Source organism: Ovis aries, chromosome 1 (genome assembly GCF_016772045.2).
Source record: "Ovis aries strain OAR_USU_Benz2616 breed Rambouillet chromosome 1, ARS-UI_Ramb_v3.0, whole genome shotgun sequence".
Taxonomy (NCBI): domain Eukaryota; kingdom Metazoa; phylum Chordata; class Mammalia; order Artiodactyla; family Bovidae; genus Ovis; species Ovis aries.
The window spans coordinates 120,564,187-120,580,388 of NC_056054.1; the positions used below are offsets into that span (position 1 = coordinate 120,564,187).

A 16,202-nucleotide genomic window follows, 5' to 3' on the forward strand; every position below is an offset into this window, starting at 1 on the left:
ACTAGAACATTCAGATATGACCTAAATTGAACCCCTTATGACTACACAGTGGAAGTGATAAATAGATTCAAAGGACTGGATGGAGGTTCATGACTTTTACAGGAGGTGGTGATCAACACCATTCCCGAGAGAAAGAACTGCAAAAAGGCAAAATGGTTGTCTGAGGAGGTCTTACAAACAGCTGAGAAAAGAAGAGAAGCAAAAGGCACAGGATAAAAGGAAAGATAAGCATTTGAATGCAGAGTTCCAAAGAATAGCAAGGAGAGATAAGAAAGCCTTCCTCAGTGATCAATGCAAAGAAACACAGGAAAGCAAGAGAATGGGAAAGACCCGAGACCTCTTCAAGAAAATTAGATACCAAGGGAACATTTCATGAAAAGTTAGACACAATAAACTACAGAAATGGTATGGACCTAACAGAAGCAGAAGATACTAAGAAGAGGTGGGAAGAATACACAGAACTATACAAAAAAGATCATCATGATCTAAATAAACACGATGGTGTGATCACTCACTTAGAGCCAGATATCCTGGAATGAGAAGTCAAGTGGGCCTCAGGAAGCATCATTATGAACAAAGTTAGTGGAGATGATGGAGTTCCAGCTGAGCTATTTCAAATCCTAAAAGATGATGCTGTAAAAGTGCTGCACTCAAGATGTCGGCAAATTTGGAAAACTCAGCAGTGTCCACAGGACTGGAAAAGGTTAGTTTTCATTCCAATTCCAAAGGAGGGGAGTGCCAATGAATGTTCAAAGTACCACACATTCGTGCTCATTTTATGGCTAGCAAGGTAATGCTCAACATCCTTCAAGCTAGGCATCAACAGTACTTGAACTGAGAACTTACAGATGTACAACCTGGGTTTAGAAAAGGCAGAGGAACCTGACGTGTCCAACATCCGTTGGATCATAGAAAAGATGGGAGAATTCCAGAAAAACAACTACTTCTTTTTCATTGACTAAACAAAAGCCTTTGATTGTGTGGGTCACAACAAACTATGGAAAATTCTTAAAGAGATGGGACTACCAGGCCACCTAAACTGCCTCCTGAGAAATTTGTATGCAAATCAAGAAGCAACCATTATAAACAGACATGAAACAGGAGACTGGTTCATAATTGGGAAAGAAGTATATCAAGGCTGTACATTGTCACCTTGCTTATTTAACTAATACGCAGAGTATATCATGTGAACTGCCAGGCTAGATGAATCACAAACTGGAATCAAGATTTCTGGGAGAAATATAAACAACCTCAGATATGCACATAATACCACCCTTATGGTAGAAAGTGAAGAGGAACTAAAGAGCTTCTTAATGAAAGTGAAAAAAGGCTTTCTTAAAACTCAACCTTCAGAAAACTAAGATCATGGCATCCAGTCTCATCACTTTATGGCAAATAGATGGGGAAACAATGGAAACAGTGAAGGACTTTATTTTCTTGGACTCCAAAATCACTGCAGACAGTGACTACAGCCATGAAAATAAGACACTTACTTCTTGGTAAAAAAAAAAAAAAAAAAAAAAGCTATGTCAAACAGCCTATTAAAAAGAGACATCACTTTGCTGACAGAGGTCAAAAAGTCAAAACTATCATTTTTCCAGTAGTCATGTATGGATGTGAGGGTTGGGCCATAAAGAAGGCTGAGCATGGAAGCATTGATGCTTTCAAATTGTGGGGCTAGAGAAAACTCTTGAGAGTCCCTTAGACAGTAAGGAGATTAAACCAGTCCATCCTAAAGGAGATCAACTCTGAATTTGGAGTTGGAAGGACTGATGCTGAAGCTGAAGCTCCAGTACTTTGGCCACATGTTGTGAAGAACTGACTCCTTGGGAAAGACCCTGATTCTGGGAAAGATTGAGGGCAGCAGAAGAAGAGGACAGAGGATGAGATGGTTGGATGGCATCACTGACTCAATGGAGATGAGTTTGCGCAAACTCCAGGGGATAGTGAAGGATAGGAAAGGCTGGTATCCTGCAGTCCATGGGGTCGCAGAGTCAGATATGACTTAGGGGCTAAACAACAACAACAGACTGACCAGGCTTTTTATGGGGTAAGGTCCCCTGCTCCAGTCCTGCTGGAGATGGGTACCTAGCCTGTCTACCTCAGGATGAGATCCTGTTAAGAGCTTTGCTCTAGACGAGGCTGTCTGGATCATAAGAGTTATAGTATCCTGCTTCAGGTGCTTTTATCACTGCTTGAACATAAAGCTTTTACACTGATGCCTTAATAGCAGGCTTCCCCACACTCCACATTTTAAAACAGAAATATCTTAGATATAATGGCTACCATCAAAAAATCCACAAACAAGAAATGCTGGAGTGGGTGTAAATTGGTATAGCCACTATGGAGAACAGTCTGGAGTTTCCTTAAAAAGTGAAAAATAGAGCTACCATATGACTCTGCAATCCCACTCCTGGGCATATATCTGGAGAAAGCATGATTGAAAAGACATGCATGCCAATGTTCATTGCCTCACTATTTTCAATAACCAAGACATGGAAGCAATCTAAATGCCCATCGACAGAGGAATGGATAAAGAAGATATGGTTCATATATACAATGGAATATTACTCAGTCATTAAAGAATGAATGATGCCATTTGAAGCAACATGGATGGACATAGAGAGTGTCATACTGAGTCAAGTAAGTTTGACAGAGAAGGAGAAATATCATGTGACATCCCTTATACATGATATCTAAGAAAAAATGATACATATGAACTTACTTCCAAAACAGAGAGACTTGCAGACTTAGAAAATGAACTTATCGTTGCTAGGAAAGGATAGTTAGGGACTTCGGGAGGGTCATGTAGACACTGCTATATTTAAAATGGGTAACCAAAAGGACCTATTATATAGCACATGGAACTCTGCTCAATGTTGTGTGCCAACCTGGGTGGGAAGGGTGTTTGAGAGAGAATGAATACATGTATGTGGATGGTGAATCTCTTCCCCATTCATTTGATGCTACCACAACATTGTTAATCAGCTATATCCCAATACAAAATAAAAACAAGTTAAAGCAATCTTGAGAAAGAAGAATGGAACGGGAGGAATCAACTTGCCTGACTTCAGGCTCTACTACAAAGCCACAGTCATCAAGACAGTATGGTACTGGCACAAAGACAGACATATAGATCAATGGAACAAAATAGAAAGCCCAGAGATAAATCCACACACATATGGACACCTTATCTTTGACAAAGGAGGCAAGAATATACAATGGAGTAAAGACAATCTCTTTAACAAGTGGTGCTGGGAAAACTGGTCAACCACTTGTAAAAGAATGAAACTAGATCACTTTCTAACACCGTACACAAAAATAAACTCAAAATGGATTAAAGATCTAAATGTAAGATCAGAAACTATAAAACTCCTAGAGGAGAATATAGGCAAAACACTCTCAGAAAGAAATCACAGCAGGATCCTCTATGATCCACCTCCCAGAATTCTGGAAATAAAAGCAAAAATAAACAAATGGGATCTAATTAAAATTAAAAGCTTCTGCACAACAAAGGAAACTATAAGCAAGGTGAAAAGACAGCCTTCTGAGTGGGAGAAAATAATAGCAAATGAAGCAACTGACAAACAACTAATCTCAAAAATATACAAGCAACTTATGCAGCTCAACTCCAGAAAAATAAACGACCCAATCAAAAAATGGGCCAAAGAACTAAATAGACATTTCTCCAAAGAAGACATACGGATGGCTAACAAACACATGAAAAGATGCTCAACATCACTCATTATTAGAGAAATGCAAATCAAAACCACAATGAGGTACCACTTCACACCAGTCAGAATGGCTGCGATCCAAAAATCTGCAAGCAATAAATGCTGGAGAGGGTGTGGAGAAAAGGGAACCCTCCTACACTGTTGGTGGGAATGCAAACTAGTACAGCCACTATGGAGAACAGTGTGGAGATTCCTTAAAAATTGCAAATAGAACTCCCTTATGACCCAGCAATCCCACTTCTGGGCATACACACCGAGGAAACCAGAATTGAAAGAGACACATGTACCCCAATGTTCATTGCAGCACTGTTTATAATAGCCAGGACATGGAAACAACCTAGATGTCCATCAGCAGATGAATGGATAAGAAAGCTGTGGTACATATACACAATGGAGTATTACTCAGCCGTTAAAAAGAATTCATTTGAATCAGTTCTGATGAGATGGATGAAACTGGAGCCAATTATACAGAGTGAAGTAAGTCAGAAAGAAAAACACCAATACAGTATACTAACACATATATATGGAATTTAGGAAGATGGCAATGACGACCCTGTATGCAAGTCAGGAAAAAAGACACAGATGTGTATAACGGACTTTTGGTCTCAGAGGGAGAGGGAGAGGGTGGGATGATTTGGGAGAATGGGAATTCTAACATGTATACTATCATGTAAGAATTGAATCGCCAGTCCATGTCTGACGTAGGGTGCAGCATGCTTGGGGCTGGTGCATGGGGATGACCCAGAGAGATGTTGTGGGGAGGGAGGTGGGAGGGGGGTCATGTTTGGGAACGCATGTAAGAATTAAAGATTTTAAAATTAAAAAAATAAATTAATTAATTAAAAAAAAAAACAAGTTTTGGGGAAAAAAAAGATAACCATCAAGGATACTGTATAGCACTGTTAACAAAGCGGTGAATGGTGAATGATGCAGCCGGATTCGTGGTCTCCAAAGGAGAAGCTTTAACCCTGGGACCAAAGACAGTCTCAGTCACTCATAACTTTGTGTAGATTTTTATTTAAAGTGAAAGTGACAGAAAAAGCTTCTGACATAGACATCAGAGGGGTTAGGTGAGTATCCACCTCACTAGTTTAAGTGGGGCCTTACATATTTCTTAACTGGCTGCTGAGAATAGATAAAAAGAACACCTCAAGGTTGTAAGAGTTCCACCAGACCCTTTCCCAAGGCATACATCCTAGGATAATTTTTGGCACAAAATTAGCCAGGGAGGAAGTGTTCTGGGCAACGTCTCTGGGCAAGGTATACTGTTGCTATGTAATCAGGGGTACAAGTCTTGAGAAACAGGTTCCCAGGTAATATTTGTTACAGTTATAATCATTAACATAGAGCCTAAGAAAAAGAAGGTAAGGTAGGAATACCAGACCACCTTACCTGCCTCCTGAGAAATCTGTATGCAGGTCAAGAAGCAACAGTTAGAACTGGGCATGGAACAACAGACTGGTTCCAAATTGGGAAAGGAGTACATCAAGGCTGTATATTGTCACCCTGCTTATTTAACTTATACACAGAGTACATCATGTGAAATGCCGGTTTGGATGAAGCACAAGCTGGAATCAAGGTTGCCAGGAGAAATATCAATAACCTCAGATATGTAGATGGCACCACCCTTATGGAAGAAAAGGAAGAAGACCTAAAGAGCCTCTTGATGAAAGTGAAAGAGGTGAATGAAAAAGCTGGCTTAAAGCTCAACATTCAGAAAACTAAGATCATGGCATCTGGTCCCATCACTCCATGGGAAATAGATGGAGAAACAGTGGAAACAGTGTCAGACTTTATTTTTGGGGGTTCCAAAATCACTGCAGGTGGTGACTGCAGCCATGAAATTAAAAGACGCTTACTCCTTGGAAGAAAAGTTATGACCAACCTAGATAGCATATTCAAGAGCAGAGACATTACTTTGCCAACTAAGGTCCGTCTAGTCAAGGCTATGGTTTTTCCAGTAGTCATGTATGGATGTGAGAGTTGGACTGTAAAGAAGGCTGAGCGCCAAAGAATTGATGCTTTTGTACTGTGGTGTTGGAGAAGACTCTTGAGAGTCCCTTGGACTGCAAGGAGATCCAACCAGTCCATTCTGAAGGAGATCAGCCCTGGGATTTCTTTGGAAGGAATGATGCTAAAGCTGAAACTCCAGTACTTTGGCCACCTCATGCGAAGAGTTGACTCATTGGAAAATACTTTGATTGGGGACAGGAGGAGAAGGGGACAACAGAGGATGAGATGGTTGGATGGCATCACTGACTCGATGGATGCGAGTCTTGAGTGAACTCCAGGAGTTGGTGATGGATAGGGAGGCCTGGCGTGCTGTGATTCATGGGGTCGCAAAGAGTTGGACATGACTGAGCAACTGAACTGAAGTGAACTTAACTGAACTGAGATGGGGAAACAGTGGAAATAGTGACAGACTATTATCTTGGACTCCAAAATCACTGTGGCTGGTGACTGCAGCCATGAAATTAAAAAATGCTTGCCCCTTGGAAGAAAAGCTATGATCAACCTAGACAACATATTAAAAAGCAGAGACATTATTTTGCAATTATTTGTCCATCTAGTCAAAGCCATGGTTTTTCCAGTAGTCATGTATGGATATGAGAGTTGGATAATAAAGAAACTTGAGCACCGAAGAATTGATGCTTTTGAGGTGTTGGAGAAGACTCTTGAGAGTCCCTTGGACTGCAAGGGGGTCAAACCAGTCAATCCTGAAAGGAATCAGTCCTGAATATTCATTTGAAGGACTGATGTTGAAAGTCCAATATTTTCACCACCTGATGGGAAGAAGTGACTCATGGGGAAAGACCCTGATGCTGGGAAAGATTGAAGGCAGGAGGAGAAGGGGATGACAGAGGATGAGATGGTTGTATGGCAACATCGACTCGATGGACATGAGTTTGAGCAAGCTCTGGGAGTTGGTGATGGACAGGGAAGCCTGGCCTGCTGTAGTCCATGGAGTCACAAAGAGTCGGACATGGCTGAGTGACTGAACTGAACTGAAGAAAAGCATTTCCATGAATAATATACTGTGCTGTGCTGTGTGTGTGTGATCATTTTCCAGACCTAAAGAAAGGCCAGTTCTTGGGCAAGCTACGTTGTTGCACAAGGCTTAAGGGAAGCATGAGCAAGAATGTTCACCTCCTTCTTAAAGGGCCTAAGCTTTAACTCTCTCATTCCCTCCTTTTTCTTTTAGGAGAATATGGTTGCCAGGGAAAGGGGTGGAGAAATTGTCTGTAATTTCTTCCTGCTGGTAAGTGGTGCAGACCCTAAATTGTTAAGGCAACATATTCTCCTTACCCAAATATTCAGGGTCTCTGATCTAGAGGCCCTAAGTAACAGCTGGAGGAGGCTGTGGCGACTGCAGGAGCTTGAACCATTGTAGTTACCCATTGTAACTTAAAAGTCTCAAGCTGCTTAGATACAAAATTCATTATACAATTACAGATACAAGGAGCAAACAGCATGAATAAGATGATTACAATTATCAAACTTATCCCAGTTTTTTCAAGATGCAATTTAGTGGGTAACACTGGCACTTTGTGAGGCTCCCATCTGTAAGACAAAGAAAGAGATGATGTTCAGCGACTGTTTCTTCTCATTGTGGAAGCATCCCTCCCCCAGGGCGTGGCTGGGTGATGGGTAGAATATCTGGCCTCTCCCTTGCACTGGCCAGTCAGAGTCTGCCCATTCATCTGGTGCAGGTGCCCATCTTTCTCTCAGCTTGCTCTGAGGGAACAGTGAGGACTGGTTGGGAAAGTCCCTGGCCATGTCCCAAACCCGTTGCCAGTCCCTGTCAAAGATGGTCACCCCACGGCTTCCCTTTTGTCTCATATCACATGCTGGGTGGAGCAGTGTAGCTTGCTTCAAGGCGCCTATGGCCAAATCCTGAAGAGTGGGTACCCCTCTCATTATTGTTTTCATTTGTGCTCTTATGATATGAGACAGTGCTACATGTTCTGAGTGACTTTACTATACACCAATGGGTCAGAATTGAAACCCAAAGTGGCTTCCCCTGGTGACTTTACACCACTTCCTTAGTGTATCTAGGCTTTCCAAGATACAGTCTAAAGGGATGGGACTGAAATGGTGTGAATCTCCCATCTGTAAGAGAGAAAAAGTGGCATCTGACACCCTTGTTTTTCTACCAGAGGTGTATCTCTCTGTTCTAGATGGGGGTGGAGACAAATTTTTCACTAAGTGTCCCTTCCCTGATTGGATTTAACTTGTCTCCTATTGACACAGGTGTGCTACCTGTTCTCTTTGACTCTACTCGTTCCACCATCAGGGAGGGGTGGAGATGCACCAGGAGTGGACCTGGTAGCATCCCATGTTGACGTCCAGTCCCTTACCATCAAAGCCTTCATTTTGTTTCCCCCTTTTCTCTGACGCCACCCAGGGTACCACAGGATGGTCTTCTGGAATGTGCCCCATGCCAAAGTCACAAGGGGACCATGAGTACTGTATGTGTTTGTGCCCTGTTGCAGGAAAAGTGGTAATTCCAAAAGGACAAATGTGAAACCCAAACGTCTCTTCTGAGAAAAGCCATGCCAATCTATGGAACTGCAAAGGAGGTGATGAAGAGTTGGCCAGCAGTGAAAAGATAGTCTATCCTGTTCATGGAGTGTCAAGGTCAGCCTTTCTATTCCTGTCGTGCAGATTGTACAGAAAGAATATCTAAGGAGCTGAGACCAGAGCCACCAGGCATTCTCTGGTCTGCTAAGAGCTAGCATTACCAAGGGAAGAAGCGTGCTGCTTTTCCAATTTGTCCAAAACTGAGGTGCCCCAATCTGTATCCTCAGGAATCTCATGCTCATCAGCAATGTCTCTGTCCATATAGTCCAGAGGCATAGTGGTGACAAGAACTCACCTCTGGGTTTCTGGAGTCAGGAGGGTGATTTCCAGTCTGAGAGATGTCCCTGGAGCTAGAGCTCTAGCTAACTCCCTAATGTGTCCCTGCCTGCAGTGTCTGTAAAACTCAAAATGGGGGTCTGGCTAGAAAAACACAATAGGAGCATGGATTGAAGGTCCCCTGAAAGTCTATAATCTGGCACACTAGGTTCAGTTCAGTCAGTTCAGTTGCTCAGCAGTGTCCAACTCCTTGCGACCATGTCCATCGAGTCGGTGATGCCATCCAACCATCTCACTCTCTGTTGATCCCTTCTCCTCCTGCCTTCAATCTTTCCCAGCATCAGGGTCTTTTCCAATAAGTCACTTCTTCCTATCAGGTGGCCATAGTATTGGAGCTTCAGATTCACCATCAGTCCTTCCAATGAGTATTCAGGACTTATTTCCTTTAGGATGGACTGGTGTGATCTCCACAGTTCAAAAGCAACACTTCTTTGGTGCTTAGCTTTCTTTATGATCCAACTCTCACAGCCATAGATGACTACTGGAAAAACCATCGCTTTGACTAGACTAACCATTGTCGGCAAAGTGACGTCTCTGCTTTTTAATACGCTGCCTAGGTTGATCATAGCTTTTCTTCCAAGGGGCAAGTGTCATTTAATTTCATGGCTGCAGTTACCATCTGCAGTGATTTTGGAGTCCAAGAGAATCAAGTCTGTCACTGTTTCCATTGTTTCCCCATCTATTTGCCATGAAGTGATGGGACTGGATGCTATGATCTTCATCTTTTGAATGTTGAGTTTTAAGCCAGCTTTTTCACTCTCCTCTTTCACTTTCATCAAGAGGCTCTTTTGTTCCTCTTCACTTTCTGCCATAAGGGTGGTGTCATCTGCATATCTGAGGTTATTGATATTTCTCCTGACAATCTTGATTCCAGCTTGTGCTTCATCCAGCCCGGCATTTCGCATGATGTACTCTGCATATAAGTTAAATAAGCAGGGTGACAATATACAGCCTTGATGTACTCCTTTCCCAATTTGAAACCAGTCCATTGTTTCACATCCAGTTCTAGCTGTTGCTACTTGACCTGCATACGGGCTTCTCAGGAGGCAGGTAAGGTGGTCTGGTATTCCCATCTCTTAAAGAATTTTCCACAGTTTGTTGTGATCCACACAGTCAAAGGCTTTGGCATAGTCAATAAAGCAGAAGTAGATGTTTTTCTGGAACTCTCTCGGCTTTCTCTATGATCCAGTGGATATTGGCAATTTGATCTCTCTGGTTCCTCTGCCTTTTCTAAATCCAACTTGGACATCTGAAAGTTCTTAGTTCATGTACTGTTGAAGCCTGGCTTGGAAATTTTGCACATTATTTTGTTATCTTGTGAGATAATCGACCTTTTCCAGTCTTGTGGCCACTGCTGAGTTTTCCAAATTTGCTGGCATATTGATTGCAGCACTTTCATTGCATCATCTTTTAGGATTTAAAATAGCTCACCTGGAATTCCAACACCTTCATTAGCTTTGTTTGTAGTGATGCTTCCTGAGGCCCACTTGACTTCACATTCCAGGATGTCTGATTCTACGTGAGTGATCACACCACTCTGGTTATCTAGGTTATTAAGACCTTTTTTGTATAGTTCTTCTGTGTATTCTTGCCACCTCTTCTTAATATCTTCAGCTTCTGTTAGGCCCATACCATTTCCATCCGTTACTGTGACCATCTTTGTATGAAATGTTCCCTTGGTATCTCTAATTTTCTGGAAGAGATCTCTAGTCTTTCCCCCAAAATAGAAATTGTTTTCCTATAGCTCTTTGCATTGATCATTGAGGAAGGCCTTCTTATCTCTCCATGCTGTTCTTTGGAACTCTGCATTCAGATGGGTTTATCTTTCCTTTTCTCCTGTGCCTTTCTCTTCTCTTCTTTTCTCAGTTGTTTGTAAGGCCTCCTCAGACAAGCGTTTTGGCTTTTTGCATTTCTTTTTCTTGGGAATGGTCTTGATCATTGCCTCCTGTACAATGTCATTAACTGCCATCCATAGTTCTTCAGACACTCTATCAGATCTAATCCTTTGAATCTATTTGTCACTGTCACTGTGTAATCATAAGGGGTTCAGTTTAGGTCATACCTGAATGTTCTAATGGTTTTCCCTACTTTCTTCAATTTAAGTTGATTTTGGCAATAAAGAGTTCATGATCAGAGCCACAGTCAGCTCCCAGCCTTGTTTTTGCAGACTATATTGAGGTTCTCCATCTTTGGCTGCAAAGCATATAATCAATCTGATTTCAGTACTGACCATATGGTGATGTCCATGTGTAGAGTCATCTCTTGTGTTGTTGGAAGAAGGTGTTTGCTACGACCAATGGGTTCTCTTTGTAAAGCTCTGTTAGCCTTTGCCTTGCTTCATTTTGTACTCCAAGGCCAAACTTGCCTTTTACTCCAGATATCTCTTGACTTCCTACTTTTTCATTACAGTCCCCCATGATATAAAGGACCTCTTTTTGGTGTTAGTTCTAGAAGGTCTTGTGGGTCATCAAAGAAACATTCAACCTCAGCTTCTTCAGCATTAGTGGTTGGGGCATAGACTTGGATTGCTATAACGTTGAATGGTTTGCCTTAGAAATGAACAGAGTTAATTCTGTCTGTCTTGATATTGCACTGAAGTACTACATTTCAGACTCTTTTGTTGACTATGAGGGTTACTCCATTTCTTGTAAGGGATTCTTGCCCACGGTATTTAGATACAATGGTCATTTGTATTAAATTTGCCCATTCTGGTCCATTTCAGTTCACTGATTCATAACATGTTGATGTTCACTTTTGCCGTCTCCTGTTTGACCACTTCCAATTTAGCTTGATTCATGGACCTAACACTCCAGGTTCCTATATATTGCTCTTTACACATCAGACTTTACTTCCATCGCCAGTCACATCCCCAGTTGGGTGTTATTTTTGCTTTAGTTCTGTCTTTTCATTATTTTTGGAGTAATTTCTCCACTATTCTTCAGTAGCATATTGGGCACCTACTGATGTGGGGAGTTAATCTTTCAGTGTCCTATCTTTTTGCCTTTTCATACTGCTCATGTGGTTCTCAAGGCAAGAGTACTGACGTGATTGGCACACTAGGTTAGTAGCTTCAAATTCCTCAAACAGTTATGAAATGGTCAGAGAGACCAGGAAAAGCTGATTGGGCAAAAGAACTTCGGTCCATGCTTTCAAGTTAGCAAAATAGAGCCTTTACAGTAAAAAAGTAAAAGAGTTCCAGCTCTGAGTATTCTTACCTTGCTTTGAAGATCCTGGGTGAGCCCCCAAGGTGATAGCTTAGTGGTGAATGGTGAACAGTGCCACTGGATTTGTGGTCTCCAAAGGAGAAGCTTTAACTCTGGAACCAAAAACAGTCTCGGTCACTCAGAGTTTTGTGTAGATTTTCCTTTAAAGTAAAAGTGAGAGAAAAAGCTTCTAACATAGACATCAGAAGTGGGTAGCAGAGAACCCACCTCATTTTAAGCATGGCCTTATTTACTTCTCAGCTAGTTGCTGAGAATAGATAAAAAGAATACCTTAAGGTATAAGACTTTCACCAGACCATTACCCAAAGCATACATTCTGAGAAAACTTTGGCACAAGATTAGCCAGGGAGGAAGGGTTCTTGGAAAGGTCTCTGGGAAAGATATACTGTTGCTCTGTAATCAGGGGTACAAGTCTTGAGAAACACGTTCCCAGGCAAGATTTTTTACAGTTGTAATCATTAACATAGAGCCTAAGAAAAGTGTTTCCATGAGCAAGACCTTGTGTGTGTGATCATTGGTTCTTTAGTTCCCAATCTAAAGAAAGGCCAGTTCTCAGGCTTAAGGAAATCATGAACCAGAATGTTCACCTCCTCCTTAAAGGGCCCTAAGCTTTAACTCTCTCAGCACAGGGAACTCTACTCAATATTCTGTCACAATCTATACAGGAAAAGAATTTGAAAAAGAATATTATGTATATATATAACTGAACCACTTTGCTGTATACGTGAAAGTAATACAGCATTGTAAATAAATTATAAAATAAAATAAAAATGAAACAGAAAGTCTTTGTACTTTTATATCTGAACCCATCTAGCATTTCTCCTCAGACAACTCAAAAGTCCTTTGGCTGGAACACTTCCAGGTAGATTTGCAGGGCCTGAGAAACTGTTCAAATGGAAGTATATATGTCTAAATACTATTTTAAAAGCCATTGGAATATATTATCATAACAACATAAATTCAATTTTCAAATAAAATTGTTACTTTTTTATGTTTTCAAGAGTAATTCTTCTAAAATGTTCAAAATCAAAAGTTAAAGGGAAGAAATATAATTTATGATTAATAAACATTAAGAATTGAATATCAAATGTTTAAATAAAGTTGAAACTTTTTACTTGACATTTTGAAAATGTAATGAAATCTTATTAAATAAAGTTATTTATGATTCTAGTGTTCAATATCAAGTGAGAGTCATGTTTCATGTACTTTATGTGTATTTATATTAAAGAGTAATATGAATTGTTTAATTTTGCAAAATACTTGCCAGGCTCCATGTGAACTGCTGCAAATACTGAATTAATTTATGGGTACCTCTGGGATCTTAAATTAGAGCATGCAGAAAAACAAGTAAATGGTTATTTGGTAGTGCTGGGAGATGGTATGTTCTTATAGAAGAATCTGTTGCATTCAAGGAATCTTAGTGGAGGGATCTGACAAGAGGACTTATCTTTCTTCTGTTACATAAGCTCTTCCATTTTTGTATTCACTGGCGAAGCAGTCTTCATCTGTACAGGTAGTGGCACAACCTAGGAACTTCACAGCATTCAGATGTTGCCTTTTGTTTCAAGGACACTGGCCAGAAAACATGGATAAGCAGCTCCCTGGGACCTGAGCAGTGTTAACCACGAGAATGGGGTGTCACAGTGTTGAGTGTGAGATCCCAAATAATCAGAGTGTCCTGTGTTCAACTCTAATGTATATGTGCATGTGTTTGTGGTTTTCAGGCTCCCTTGCCAGCCTGGGCTAAGAGCAGTCTATCCCTACCTAGTTGAAAGAGAAATACTAATCTTAGGCATGAGGTGAGATTACAAGTATGGTCTTTCTTATCAAAATCTCACTGACTCTGATAAATGCAGAGTGGAGGTGGAGGTGGAGGGCAGACAAGTGGGTCTCACTTTGCTAACAAAAATAGGCTTTTTCTGCTGAGTTACATAGCATGGCCATTTACGTGTCACCATATCTGCCAATCTGTCTGTTAAATTCACTGAATTGCAAAAGACAGAGGCAAAGTTTCTCATTCATTCATTCGCTCACTCAATGTGAATTTACTGAGCACCTGTTTTGTGGGTCTTCTCTGGATTCAAGGAATAAAGAAATGAATGGCATTGTGAGAGTCTCACAATGTAGAGGAGACAGGCATGTAATAAAGGTAATACTGTGAGGTAAGTATTTACAGGTGTGCTTAAGGGGCTCCGGGAACACAGAGGAAAGAGCAACTGCCGTGTCAGTATGGCCTAGAGAAGGCTTCGGAGGATGAGGCAGAGTAATACTGGCTCCCATTAGTTGCTGACTGAATGCCCGCCATGTTCCAGGCCTTCTACATATACTGTCATGTTTACTGCCCACAGTAACTTGCAGAGGTGGTCATGTGTGTCCATTTTATGCGTGAGAAAGGTTAAGTAAATTGCTCGACGTTACACAGCTAGTAAGTGACGGTAAGATGTTTAACACCCATATCTTCCTAATTCCACTATGGATGGACTTTTCACTCTGTCCTTGTATTTGAAGAGTCTTGAAAGACGTGTAGGAATTTACTTGAGTGAAACAAGAGGATAAAGAGCATCCAGGCAAGAGCAATAGCATTTGTTATTCAAGATCTCAGGTGTAAACTAAAATCATAAAGCATAGCCTATCCATAAAGATGAAATCACATAAATGTGTAATTATAGCCATTTGACTGATTTGCGTATGGTCCTGTGCAAATCCCTTTGCTTAGTTGATTTACAATAATTTCTAAAGGTCAAGTTCTTGGTAACATTTAAATTCTCTCCATTTAGACACAGCATTCCTACTCTTTCATGAATGTTCTCCTGTGTGTGTGTGTTTATGGTGGGGAAACAGGGTATAGGAAGATTCTCTAGTGGGTGCTCCTGGTACTCTCCGTGGATTTCTTTTTTCTAAGCTTTTTTAAACTTGAAATTAGTTTTCCAGACATTTCCCAGCAAGCAGTTTGAGATGTGAGACCATGTTCTCTCTATGGCACCATCTGAAGGTAACATGGATTCTCCAACATAGAATCATTAGCACTGGAGTCTGGTTTCAGTACAACAAACCAAGGTGAAATGAAATATTATCTGCCATATGGTGAGCAAGAAATGCCACAGCCATCAGTGATTTCAGGTCTCCAAATGTGAATGAAGGCTTCCAAAATGGAACACAATGCCTGCAATCCAGCAGATGCCATCAACCCCCGACACCCTCTCCCCCACCCCATACAGATTGCTGAGGAGCTGGGGGTGGGGGAATGCAAGAAGAAGCCATCTGCCACATCTGCCACCCCTTATGGTGAACAAGAAATTAAGAAGGTAAACAATCTAGAAACAGGATTTGGCCCCATCTAGTTGGCAGCGGCGGCTGAGTGGATTTAGTCATGTCTGACTCTTTGTGACCCTATGGACTGTAGCCTGCCAGGCTTCTCTGTCCATGGGATTCTCCAGGCAAGAATACTGGAGTGGGTTGCCATGCCCACTCCAGGGGATCTTCCCAACCCAGGGATCAAACCGCATCTCTTCTGTCATCAGCATCCGTAGGCGATTTCTTTACCACTAGCGCCACCTGGGAAGCCCCCCAGATAGCTGCTGCTGCTGCTGCTAAGTCACTTCAGTCATGTCCGACTCTGTGCGACCCCATAGATGGCAGCCCACCAGGCTCCCCCATCCCTGGGATTCTCCAGGCAAGAACACTGGAGTGGGTTGCCATTTCCTTCTCCAATGCATGAAAGTGAAAATGAAAGGGAAGTCGCTCAGTTGTGTCTGACTCTTAGCGACCCCATGGACTGCAGCCTATCATGCTCCTCCATCCATGGGAGTTTTCAGGCAAGAGTACTGGAGTGGGATGCCATTGCCTTAGGTACATGTAAAAGGAATGAATTCAGTGAGCTCAGAGGCTTACATCTTCCCATACATAGAAGAACACTAAATTTCTCAGCTTGACATCTGGCTTTCCTTACTACTTAAAAATAATCTTTGATGTTCAGACTGCCTGACCCCTTTGTTATAAACATGTATTAGCCAGACTCCCTTTCCTGCCTCCTCAGAACAGTTTTCTCAGGGTTACTGAGACACTATTTTCCATGCTCAGTCTTCCAGGCTCAGAGTTGTTAATATTCCCACGGAATAAAATAACTCTCTACTTTCACGTTGAGACTAATTTTTTCAGTTCAGTTCAGTTCAGTTGCTCAGTCATGTCTGACTCTTTGCAACCCCATGAATCGCAGCACACCAGGCCTCCCTGTCCATCACCAACTCACGGAGTCTACCCAAACCCATGGCCATCGAGTCAGTGATGCCATCCAGCCATCTCATCCTCTGTTGTCCCCTTCTTCTCC

General features: G+C 41.7%; 1 long non-coding RNA gene across 1 annotated transcript; it reads left to right on the forward strand.

The window, feature by feature from the left end:
- The first annotated feature begins 6,887 nt into the window (after positions 1–6,887).
- LOC132659831 (uncharacterized) lies at positions 6,888–13,059 on the forward strand. The gene is made up of 2 exons (XR_009600707.1): positions 6,888–6,993; positions 8,228–13,059. It is a non-coding gene; the product is annotated as an uncharacterized LOC132659831 (long non-coding RNA).
- The last annotated feature ends 3,143 nt before the right edge of the window (positions 13,060–16,202 follow it).